General features: G+C 32.8%; 1 protein-coding gene across 1 annotated transcript in view; it reads right to left on the bottom strand.

Moving 5' to 3' along the window:
- The window catches only part of VWC2L (von Willebrand factor C domain containing 2 like), a 158,645-nt gene that overhangs the window by 116,604 nt on the left and 29,091 nt on the right, over nt 1-12,950 (bottom strand). The window lies entirely within an intron of this gene.

Below are 12,950 nucleotides of genomic sequence, written 5' to 3' on the forward strand. Positions count from 1 at the left end.
CTTTTTCATTGTCATCTTTCTCTATTCTCAAAGAAACCATCACATCAAATCAAAGCAAGCAGGACACAGCAAACATAGACACCCAGAGCCCCATGCCTTTGCACTTAACATCTTTCTAGTGTCTTTGTCTTGTCCCTATTTTAAACCCTGATGAAGAAAGTTGGGAAGAGGCAGGCTTTTAAGATATGGTTACAACACGTCAGACTATTATGCTGTTTAACGACATTGGAAACTAACTGAGCTTAGCCTTGTAGAAGGCAGGTGTGTTGCTTTATGGACCTTTCTGCAGAACACATAAAAGCAACAGGTGAAAGGAAGGGAGGGCACAGGGTTGGCTGGTTATCTACCCTGATAAGCAGTAGCATCTGTGGCTGCTCTGTGCCATCACTTTACAAATGAAGCTCATGTTAGCAAAATAAGTGTTCATACAGGACTTTCCCATTTCCTTTTTCTCAACTGAGGGGCATCCAACCATAAATATGTTTAACATAAAGAGGTTTAACAATTCTGATAGGCTGACGTGAAGCAGCTCAGAATTGTATTTGTATGTCAGAGGGCTTTCCACTTCAGCCACAGCAGTCTTCCTGCCAGATGAGGTATTGGTTAGCAAGTTTACAATGTCCCATTTTTCTGATTTTTCCAGTCCCATAATTTGATTTCTAGATTTAAATATTATCAATCACTTTTCTCCCTCTACTCTGATATTAAGGCACTTTTTTTTTTTTTTTTTTTTTTTTAGGTACCAGGCCTGGGGATTGAATCTGGTCCCCTGTATGTGAGAAGCTGGCACTCAAACACTGAGGCACATCAGCTCCCCTGAGTTACTTTTTCCATTTGTTTGCTTACTGCTTGTTGTTTTTGTTTTATTTTGTTTTGTTTTTAGGAGGCACTGGGAACTGAACCTGGGACCTTCCATGTGGGAAGCAGGCGCTCAACTGCTTGAGCCACATCCACTCTTCTCAAGGCACATTTTATGACTTGGTGTTATATTCAGTCGATCTTACCAAACACTGTCAAATCACGTCTTTGGTCAATGCCATGGTGTTCTAATTCTTAAAAAGTCCAACCCCATTTCAGTAGAGAAAATATAACCTTAAGAACATTACTGGTTAAATTATTACATTAATTTTGCACTAAAGTGACCCACACATTGCATACAGTTAGCTCTTAACGAACAGAAGTTCGTTATGAACTAAAACTTCTGGAAAGATTAACAAGGAAGAAAATATAAGCTGGACTCAGTTTCCCCTGGCAATCAGCATATTTCTTTTAGATCACTTCACAATACTTCCCATCAATTAATATGTACTGGTCAATCTTAGTCTTTACCTAAGCCAAACTTAATTAGGAAAGAATTATTCTTAAATACACCTTCCTTCCCTTTACATAAAGGATCCTAGACTCTCCACAGAAATATTGTTTATGCAACAGAGGACTAAGTTTTCAACAGATAATTTAAAGATAGCTCAAAGAATCAAATTCCTTATTTAATTACAGCTCTTCCCAAGGCACAATATAGGTGTTCATTCATTTATGCAAAACATGTGTTTGTCCATACTATGTGTTATATAGATAGTGAGAATACAACAGTGACAAAGCAGACAAAAATTTTTGCCCTCATAGAGTTTATCCTTGGGGGGGAGGGTAGACAAGCTACTAAATAAAACACATAGTGTTCAGATGGCAATGGGTACCTCGGAGACCAAAAAAGTCGGGAATGGAACATAGTTGAGTCTTAAAGCTCAAAGAACCATATGGGGACCAGGGGCGAGGGTTGCCTTGGTGGTCCTGGGCTTCAAGTGGAGTCTGAGATGAGCAGGGAGAAGGGGCATCATGGGACTAATCCTAAGAGTCTAAAGTCAGATAGGGAGAGTGAGGCTGTGACTGTTGGGAAAGGAGGGTTTAGTAGCTTTCTAGGGACACCCAGAGATCTTGGGCCCCTTTCTTTACCAATGACAATGGGAAAGTGATGCCTAAGAAGGAGTGAATTTATCTGTAAGGAAGGGAATCTGGGAATCTGTGCCTGAGGGAGTGCCCATTAGACACCCCTGTGCTAAACCTCTAAAGCTTCGGAGGAAGCTGGGGGATTCCTATTAGGAGGCTTTCTAGGCTTATTTTGCCTGATTGCTCTTGCAGGCATTCAAAATTAACCTGGTAGCTTCTATTTGTTTTTGTCTGGCTTCACAAGGTTTACATTAATTAGTGATGGGGAAAGGCAGTGATGGGGTAGTAAGGTACAACTTGCCCTGGGCCTCAACCTCTCTGTAAAGCCTAGGCTCCTAGAGTAGTGCAATGCTGGCCTGAGGTGAAGGAGTGAATGCAACTCCCTAATATGTCTAAATCAGAAGAATGTTTGGATGAAGCCAGACTCTGTGCTTTAATTTGGCTCTAATTGTTCACCAAGAGCATAGACCCATTATTCTCTGGGTGCCTCTGAGAGCTATGTGCACATCTGGACTGTGTAAGGAAGGACTTGTGACTAGTGGCTCGCCACGTCAGAGACTGAACTCTTGCATTACACTCATTTGGCATATGACCAATGACTTGAGCCTTCAGAGAGATATAAGATTATTTCTAGGTGTTCCTGACTCTTGGTAAAACAATGCTTTGGCTTCCCAGTCAGCTCCCACTCTACTTAACTATTCCTGAAACCAAATCCAACTTCCAGTAAATCTGGTTAGTCATCCCATTTGCCCATTTACTGTTCTCCACAGCTCACAAATGTGATTTATTAGAGATTATTGTCTACAAACCCTAGAAGAGTTGTCTATTAAAACACAATTGAAGAAAGGCTTAGAAGAATGCCATGAGGTAGGTTAAAGAGTAGAAACCCATGGTCATTTCTGGGGGAGATGCTCAACACTATGCCCAGCTACTATTTTTCATTCAGATTACTGTTGAGATCATATGGATGTTTAGATGAATACATCCATAGATTGATCTTCAGTACCCACAGTGTGGTACACTGAACATCCAAGTACCACATGGCAAAGGAAGGAGTGAAAGCAACTTCCTAACATGTCCATTTTCAAGGGTGAAGGTGTGTGTTTTGTGGGAGGACCTGACTTACCATTTCAAACATTTATGTAGGGGAAAAATGTCCTTAGGCCTTTCTCATATTTTGAGAAAAAAATTCTGAGAAACGGTTCACGTTTTTGCACTTGTTGGCTTTCCTCTCTACATTTTCTTAAAAGACCATGGAGCCCTGACAATTAGCAGGATGTGAATGTGGAATTATCTTTCATTGTGTCTACACTGTAAGCTTTTGAAATCTCATTTGTTAATGATTTAAGAGGGAATCCTATCAGTTTAAAAGAGCATAAATATAAACATTTTCTTTCACATTTTAGAGGAAACTTTATGAAAGAAAGAGGAAATTGTTTGTGGCTCATTAAAATAGCTATTTATAATTGCTCTATTTTGACATCTACTTTATACGAATATGATAATTCTGACCTACAGTTACGGAGTCAATGAAATGCAGACTTTGAAACTGCCATTCATAGGACATGCTTTCATTATGAACTATCTCAGGGGCTCTATAAAAAATGGATATGTGCAGTTGCCAGAAAATTTTTCATCTTCAGTATGTTTTTATTTTATCTGTGTTTCACTTGTTACTAATTGTCTACCTAAGAGGAGCTGGAAAACTATTACATTAAGGTAAAAGAATTGTATCCAGTTTGCCAAGTTAAAAGGCTGATTTTGTAAAATAGCTTCATGAAAATGTAAATGAAAATATTTAAGTGAATATTATAGCCATTGCCTTAATAGAGTCATAGAATGAGCAATGAAGCTTTCCATAAGCTTCGAAAAGAATCCCATAGTTAAAGGGGTTGAAAGTCAAGTGGTAGAATTATTAGTTTGTTAATTAATTTATAGAATACAGGTTATATTAATGAATCCTGGTGCAATTTCTAAGTGACATGTCATTGATTATTTAATTATAAAAATGGTGAGGAAAAACTATTCATGATCTTGATTAAGAATTTTTCTATTTTCTTTTTTTAAACAGTAATTTTAAATCATAAGGATAACATATGTTTGGTAATTTAGAAAATATAGGCTATCAAAGGAAAGAAAATAGAAATTATTTATTAGTCTCCTGTCCAGACATACCTACAATCAACATTTTGAAATATTTCCTTATGTATTTTTTTAATACATGTGATATATTTTCTTTTTAACAAAAATAAGATCATGTTGTATATATTGCTTTATGTTCCCTAGTTTAATTAATAAAATATAGTGAACATGCATATTTTGTGGGAAAGGTTCTTAATTTTTTTCTATAATATTTTTTTGGATTGTGTTCTTAGTAATGCATATAGAAATACTATGCTTTTTATTAAACAACTGCTTTATTATTGAATGCTTAGGCTTCAGATTTTTCTAGTTTTTGCTAGTACAAACAACTCTTTAATTAAGTCTCTATATACACATTTTTACTCACCTATCTGATTATTTCTTTTTGATCAATTTCTAGGAATATCATTGCTGGATCCAAAGTCTGCACGCTTTCATTGTCCTTTGGAGAGAATATTTCAGTTTATGCTCTCGCCAGTAGTGCATGAGAATGCCTGTTGCATTTTGTTTCCAAAATTAGATAACGTCTTAATACATGAAGAAATTTATGGATAAAATTGTTTTTTAATTTGCATTTTAATCTTTCCCTTTATAAATTCCTCATTTGCTTTTATGTGTAGAAAGACCTTTCCTACCCTGAGACCAAGTTAATGTTTATATTATTTTAAAAATTCCTTTATGACTTCATATTTTAGAGTTATATTTTAATCCAGCTAAAATTTGTTTTTATATAATCAATAATATAGGAATGTAATTTCACTTTGTTTCACATATTATTACTAATAATTTATTGAATAACACATTCTTTCCTCAGACACTTGGATGTCACCTTAACTGTATACTAAATTGATATATTTATAGTTACTTTTTGCATTTCTATTCATTTCTATTTATCTGTTTATCTCTGTTTTGATATCACACTATGTAAAATTCTTATATATTTAGATATTATTTTATATATCTGGTAGTTTGAATTTCTCAACCTTTCCAAAGACATTATTTTTCATTCTTAAAGCATGAAAAAGTTTTAAATAACTCCTTCATGACATTTGGAATTATTTTGTCAATTTAAAAATTAAAAGATATCCATAGATAAGATTGTCATTTAATTTATACATTAGAGAAAGAGCAACCTAAAAAACTTGAGTTTTTATGTTTAGAAACTGGTTTGTCTCCTTATTTATTGGTATTTTTTAATGCTTCTTAGTAAGGTTTTGTGAGTTTTAAAAACTATATACAGCCCAAACATTAATGTTTATTTATTTTAATGTTACTCTTATCCTTAAAATATAGTCCAATATGTGTTAATAAGTAGATTTATATTACTTTCATAATTTTTGAAACATGTGAAATTAAATTAAAGTTTAAATTTGCGTTTTTTGAGGTGCAAAACTTAAAAGTAAGGTAAGGGGGATCTAATTAAATTATAATCAAATGAAAATGTTTCATTGAGTATTAGAAAACGGAAATCTGCTCTTTTTGACTATCCATTGAAAACTTGTTAAGAGAAAAAAATTTATATTTGTTTCTACAAAATTTCTCACCATAGCCTATTAATAAGAAAACCCATTGTATATTGTAGAAAACGAGTTTAATATTGCACATGTTTCATTTCATTTCATGTGTAAACAGACGAGGAATTATTGAGGCTAAATGTATATGCACTTATAATTTTGATATGTAATGGCAAGTTGCTTTCCATGGGGGCTGTATCAATTTACAGATCAATTGGCAATACAGAAGAGTGCCTGTTTCACCAAAGTCTTCCCAACAATGAGGGTTATTAAACTTCATGATTTTTTCCAATTTGCTAACAAAATGGCATATTAATTTTTCATTTGTATCTCTATAAGTGGGTTTGAGCAATTCATCATGTGTTTAAGGGCCATTTTTGTTTTCTTTTCTCTGCAATGTCTGTTGAAGTCTTTTGCCTATATTTACAATAAAGTTGCTGGTCTTTTTCCTTATAAATTTCTAAAAGCTCTTTATATATTAGGGGGATTAACCCTTTGGGATATAAAGTTAATTTTCCCCAATTTTAAATTAGCTTACAGTGTTTTTTTTTAAAGTTTTTTTGCTATGTAGAAATTTTTGCTAGTTTTTAAAATCTAACCACTCCTAGATTATAAAGCAAGGTGCCCATGTTTTATTTATGTACTCTTTTGAAAAAATTGTTAAGTCTTTATTGAATTTGAAATTAATCCTGAATTTTGGGAATGTTATGAATTTAAAACTGTTTTTTTTCCCAAATAACTAATCAGTTTTCCTGACATCATTTTTTCTATAAACTATCTATTCTCTATTGACTTGAAATGTCACTTCATGATACACTAAATTTTCACACATAGTTAGGTCTGTTTAAAACCTTTGTATTATATTTCATTGGTAATTCTGCATCATGTACCAACATAACAATTTTAATTATTGATATATATCTAACATATATATGTTATAGACATCTGTATATTAATTTTTTACCCTGATATCTTGCTGAATTCTCTTGTTATAGTAGTTTTTCAGTTGATTGTCTTGGGTTTTCCAAGTATAAAAGCATATCATCTGTAAATGGTGATCATTTCATCTCCTTCTTTCCAAATTTTATACCTGAGTTCTCCCTTTTCTAATGCTATCAGCCAGTTCATACATATTTCTATCTATCTATCTATCTATCTATCTATCTATCTATCTATCTATCTATCTGTCTATCTATCATAAATCATGTTAAAAAATGGTGGATATCCTTGTCTTATTCCTGACTTTATTGGGAATATCTTTAGTGTTTTACTATTAAGCATGATTCTGTTTTTTGGAGCAAGATAGATTTATTTTATTATGTGAAAATTATCCTTGCAATCTTATTTTATCAAGAGGTTTTGTCAATACATTTTGATGACTTATATTTAATACCTTTAAGATATATAGAAATGATAATATGATATTTCTCCTCAATTTACTAATAGGATAAATTTTATTAATGGAATTCTTCATTTTGAACCATCTCTGCAAAACTGTAACAAACACCACTTAGTCAGGATACAAAATTTTTTTTAACTTGCTGCTTGATTCTACTTACTAACACAAATATACAACCCCTTCCCTACAATCTGAACCCAAAATCTCTAGAAACGCAAAGATTTTCATGAGTTAGATACCACAACACAGTTGGATTAACACCTGACCTGAGATTATATGGAATTTTTCTTATATTTATTCAGGCTCCTTAGTGTGATTATCATATATTTTGTTTAAGAAACTATATGAACTGCAGTCCTTCTCTAAAATCGACAATCCAAGGGTTTTAGACAAGGGATTATGTAATTGTATGTTATTTAAAATTTCCCCATTGAGAACCAGAAGTAAGTTTTCTCCCTCATTTCTTTTATAGTTTGCAATCCTTTGGCTTGTATAAATATTGAAATCAATTAAAGATGAAAAATTTCTTTCTTTGTGTCTCCTCTAGAAGAGTTTAAATCATTTTTCAATTATTTTTTTAAAGAAAATTTTAAATTAGAAAAAAATAATTATTAAAACATAGTTGGATTTTGAAATTTTCCTTCAATAAAGAGATCCATGAAATAAAAAGTTCTAATTGTCTACTTTTACCTTTTTACTTTTACTCCTCAATAATTTTTCTGACCATAGTATCACTTTTAAAAATTTGGTGTATATTCTTCCAGAAAGTTCCCCATGCAACATAAAATAACACAAATGGGTTTAAATATTAATACAATATTATTATTTGTGCATGGAGTAATTTTTATATTCTTAAATATCTGTATTTTGTTTTTGAGCTAACTCTTCAAGTACATTTCTGTTGTTTTTATTATAAATTTGCAAATTTTTAATGTATTAAAGGTGTTAGCTCTTCTCTCTTCTCCTTCACTTTCTCACTTCTACTTTCCAAAAGTAATCAATGAATCATTGTTAACATTCTATTACGCAGCCACTTAGCTCTTTTCCTGAGCATGTACAAATTTAATATCTATCAATTAAAATTATATAACATTTAAAATTAAAATGTTTTAAACCTCTACCACTCAGAATATAGAGACCACATGTATATGATGATTATTATATAATATACATTTATATAACAATGTACACTATACTATTACTTATACTTTACTTGTTTATTTTATACAACAGTAAAAAAATGTAAGTATAATCTTTTTAAATGCTGCAATATGTTCCATTATTCCATTTAAGGACTATTAGATCTTCTTCCAAATCTTTAATATTACAAGATGAATTCCTGAATGCAGAACAAAGTACAAGGAGAATTGCTGAGTTCAAATTACATGAAAATTTTGATAGAAAGTACCTCTTAAAAGTTGTTCCAACACTTTCTTAACCCTTCTCAATCTTTTTCTTAATATGTTTGCCAATAAGAGCTATTATTAATATCTAAATTATAATCAATACAAAATTGCTACCTAATTATTTCAATTTTTAATCTCCCTGATCCCCTTTGAGGTTGAGAATAATTTTCATATATTTATTAGATCTGTTTCTTCATCCATGCATTTCCTTCATGTATTCTTTGCCCAGGATCTCCCCTGAGGAGTTGTTTTTCTTTTATTTGTTTATTTCAAAGAGCTCTTTTGCTATTATGGGTATTATTAATTACATGTGGCAAACATGCTTTTGCCATTTCAATTATCTTTAGTAATCATTGAATGCCTCTAAACTCTCTAGTTCTTGTTTGTGCTTTGCTCATCCCCTTTCTTGTCCTTTTCCTTTCTATTTGTCCTTTTGGCTCATCTATTTCCTGCCTCATTTGCATTGCTACTAAACTGGCAGAGAGTAAGGAAGATAAGATTCAATATTTGAACAGAGTTTATGACAAGTTCTGTCAGAAGGAGAGGAAAATTCTTGACTAAGATGTGCATATGTCTTGCCCACTCCAATTTTTTATGGAGTAACTTTTTTTCACTACCAAAACAATGAATAACTATATCCCAGTAAAAACATAGAACTCACTGACATACTGTCTGATGAAATGTGAAAAATGTGATTAGTCATTTTGAAGTTCCAGTGATCAAATATTTAGATAACTGGTACTTATTTTTTAATCTAGATGTTTGTCATCTATATACATGTATTTTTAATGACTAGGGACAAAAATGTTTGTGTGAACCTCTGAAAAATGGAATGAATAGCTACAGAGCAAGAAGTTGAAATTCATATTAATTTGCATTCAAAAATGGATAATAGGCATTCTTGGTATTTATATGTAAATATGAATATGTATATAAATATGAATAATACAAATATATAGCCACATCACTAGTCAAATGTATGGTCACTTTCCAAATAGTCAAAATATTTATATGACATCTCAAACCTGAATGTTTTCTTTAAGCAGATGCTGTGCTAATTTATTTTCTCAAGTTATAAAACAAAAATCCTAGAGAATGCTCATTAATTCACCCAGAGAGGCCTGGGACTGGCAACAGGTCAAAGTAATATAATCTTGGGGAAAAAAAAGCAGTCTAGAGATGTAATATTTTTTCAGAAAGGCAGTTGGATTGCTAGCTCTTGAGTATGTATAGAGGAGGAAACAGTAAATATTTATTAATATTTTAGAGACAATAATTCCTATGTCAATCTCTCCAGTTTTCCCCAAATAAAAATGTTTTGAAATTACCTGAATACCGATTCCTGAGGTTAGATGTGGTAGATTCTACAGCTTAATGCTTTCATATTATATCTTTAATGCTTTCTGCTTTTGGCAAAGATAATTTAGGAGGGCAGAATATAAATCTTGATGCACAAAAGGAAATTATTTGCCAGCCAAGATAAAAAATATTTATTCAAACTGAAAATTATTTCCCTGCCAAAGTCACCAGCAATTTTGAATATTTAAGAAAATGTAAAATGTCCATCAACAAATGAAGGCTAAACAAAATGTGGTACCTACAGCCAATGCAGAATGTTATTCTGCCATAGGAAAGAATCAAGTCCTGAGACATGCTGCAACGTAGACGAACCTTGAAAACCTTACACTCAGCAAAACAAGAAAGGCACATAAAGGCAAAAATGATATGATGTCACTAGTAAGAGATGGCTAGAAATAGCAAATTTATAGATTTAGAAAGCAGTTTAGAGGTTAGTGGGGGGTGTTGAAAGGGGAGACAATAACATAAAATTAAATTAAGAAGAAAAGAAAGGTAGCAGATGTCGCTCAAGCAGTGGAGTGCCTGCCTCCTACAAAGGAGGTCCCGGGTTTGGTTCCCAGTGCTCCTAAAGAAGACAGATAAAGAGCAGACAACAAGCAGACAGTGAGAAAAAACAACAAGCAGACAATGAGCAAAAACAATGAGCAGACAATGAACAAACAACAAGAAAAAACAAACAAGTAGGGGTGGATGTGGCTCAAGCAGTTGAGCACCCACCTCCCACATGGGAGGACCTGGGTTCAGTTCCTGGTGTCTCCTAAAGAAAAAAACCAACAAACAGACAATGAGCAGACAACAAACGAAAACAATAAGGAGACAACAAGAGCAAACAACGAGCAAACAGGTGAGGAAACCATCTCAGTGGGGGGACAATCCTGTTATCTATCTTGTACTTCAAATGGATCCTTAAAAAAAAAGTAAAAAATGAAGAGCTCACATGTAGTTAGCAAGGAGGAAAATTTCGTAGAATGAAGGCTGAGAGGGTGATTGTTAAACTTTTAGAATAAAAAATAACAGATATTGATGACTACTGAGTTTTTTTTAAATGTAGAAAATATTATGTCTGTTTACAAATTAAAAGCCTTTACCTCTACTTTGAATTCACAGAATAGACTTTTATCTTTTTTTTAATCTAAGAAACTAGTAGTATACTTATAGTTTACTTTATCATGGTAAATTAATCTCATATAGAACAGCAGGCTATCATGTGTTAGAAATTTAAGAAACTGGTCTACTTATGCTTTGGCATAATAAGCATCTATTTTTTTCCCCAGCCCACTGCATATGGGTCATTTGCTTTTTCTGTTTTCTAGGCCAGATGTAGAAAGAGAAGAAGCCAGGCCTGGGCTCAGTCTATTTTCTTAATGAAGATACTGGTACCACTGGTAGTCACAAGGAGTATCTAGTGGTCCTTGATATGCTCTTCTTTGACAATTATTATACCTCATTTTGAGGGTGCAAAGGCATTTCATGGCATTTAAAAAGAAAAGATAACATAATCATAATGTATCAGATATGGTCTTCCCACTAATTCTAATTCAGGTTCATGTCTCTTATTTAAAAAAGAAAAAAGAAAGGAAGTGGCAGGAGGGAGCAGAGGTTGTGCTTTATAGAGCTTCATAGATGAAAAAAACTTGGAAGACTTAAGTAAATGTAGTTTGTGCATCCATCATATGTTCATTAGGAAAACGAGTGCATTAATAATGAATTAACTAAACAAAATTCATTTGTTATACTTTTTTTTGTACAAAGAGGGTTCCATTTGAAGACAAATTTCTACTCTGGTATGTGATACAGAGAAATAGGATAATCTTGGGTGACATCAAATTGTGTGTAACTAGTTCGTAGTGGTGATTTGATATTTGACTTAGACATTAATTCTGGATGTACTATAGGCTTTGGTTTGGGGTGCCAAAATGAAGTGGTTGATGCATGGGTAAAATCTATATTCCAGAAATATGCTCTACTTCTTTAGGCATGCTGTGTGTCTAGACAAGAGTTTTTAACAGCTGCATTTCCTAAAAGTGAGACAAAGCTAATTAGGGCCACCCAGAGAAGAAAGGTTCCTTGAAGATTGGTTTAGATAGTTGTTTCTAGGGAAAAAAAATCAGCTCTCAGTCAAAGATTTGTCAATCCTAATCTTAAAGATTAGGTTCCTGATTTTCCCTTCCTATCCTTGGAGAAAATGAAAATAACAGGTCCTCTTCCACTTTAGACTAACCATTCATATACTTTATGACAGTTAGGTCTCCCTTGAGCATTCTCTTCTCCAGGACAAATTATGCTAACACCTCATAGGACCTAGCATTAAATCACTGTACTTTTTTCCCCTGTATCTTTTCTAGTTTCCTCACAATATTTTTTTTTAAATAAAGTCTTGGATTTGCTATTTTTGTATAGGTTATCTGTGTTAGAATTTCAGAAGGATATTTATTTCTCTCTACATCAGAGAGATGGTCACTATGACAGAGAAGGTCATTTGGATTAGGGAGAAAGAGTAGGGGATAAGAAGAAAAAGAGAGCCAAATAAGCAGTTTAATATTCAGCTCAATGGATTTATACAATTAGAAATAGTAAAAATTGTGCCTGGAAAAATGCCATAAAGGTTTTCAGAAGTCCTTTGGAAATATATTAAAACACAAAATTATTTTAAAAACAACCAGCTCTGCTTTTATCTCTAACTAAATAATCTCATACCTCTTTTTACTAATTATCTTTCTGCAGAGGAAAAGATTAGTAGATGAACTAACATAATGATAAATTTAGGACAAAAATATCTGATAGAGGAAGATGAGTGCTGCTAGTGCAAGAAAAGGCATAGGTAGTCAGCATTAGCATAAGCCCAGTTTATATAAGATCTAGAACCACATTTTCAAGCAGATATTAATGCCAAGATTGGTCATTTGTGGAGTATTAACTAGCAAAGCTTTATTATTGTTGTTATTATTTGGTAGTACATGGCGGCTCTGTAGTGTCAACTATTGGTTTTGTCGATATGCTATCCTGGGTTCATGACATTGCATTGTCTTCTTTGCATCATCACCTTGATATTGGGTGTTTAGAATAGTGTAAGCATCTCAAACTACCCAAGGGCCAAAAAGAAATCCATCATCTTATACACCAAGTTCCCCTCTACAGCAATTACTGTGAGAGTAAGCATCCATTGTAATAAAAACCTAGACTAAA

Source organism: Dasypus novemcinctus, chromosome 7 (genome assembly GCF_030445035.2).
Source record: "Dasypus novemcinctus isolate mDasNov1 chromosome 7, mDasNov1.1.hap2, whole genome shotgun sequence".
In the NCBI taxonomy this organism is placed as follows: Eukaryota; Metazoa; Chordata; class Mammalia; order Cingulata; family Dasypodidae; genus Dasypus; species Dasypus novemcinctus.